This window comes from Protopterus annectens, chromosome 8.part0, assembly GCF_019279795.1.
Source record: "Protopterus annectens isolate FY-2018-M chromosome 8.part0, PAN1.0, whole genome shotgun sequence".
Taxonomy (NCBI): domain Eukaryota; kingdom Metazoa; phylum Chordata; order Ceratodontiformes; family Protopteridae; genus Protopterus; species Protopterus annectens.
In genome coordinates this window covers 683,530,676-683,531,131 of record NC_056741.1, presented here as the reverse complement: position 1 = coordinate 683,531,131, position 456 = coordinate 683,530,676, and positions in this window count along the sequence as shown.

Genomic DNA, 456 nt, shown 5'->3' with positions numbered 1-456 from the left:
GCACTAATTCAGTAACCACCAAAAACAGGAAGTCCAGCACTGTGTCTCGCAAACCTCTTTATTGAAAAAATAGCCCAACACAGACTAAGGGCTTTTCATCCTAAGATTCAGTGGGACCTCTTCAGAGTAATGTCACCAGCAAACAATCACACACACACACACACACACACACACACACACACACACACACACACACACACATATGTATATATATATATATATATATATATATATACACACACACACACACACACACACACACACACACACACACACACAAGTCCACTATGTAGTCTCGAAATACTGAAATCCCGAAATTCAGTATTTTGAAATTACATAGCCGAAAACCCAAGCACAACTCACAATTTCGAAAACACACAACTGCGAAATTCAAAATGCTGAAACTACACTACACATACAGAACACACATAAACAAACTGAAAACTCCCCTGCACC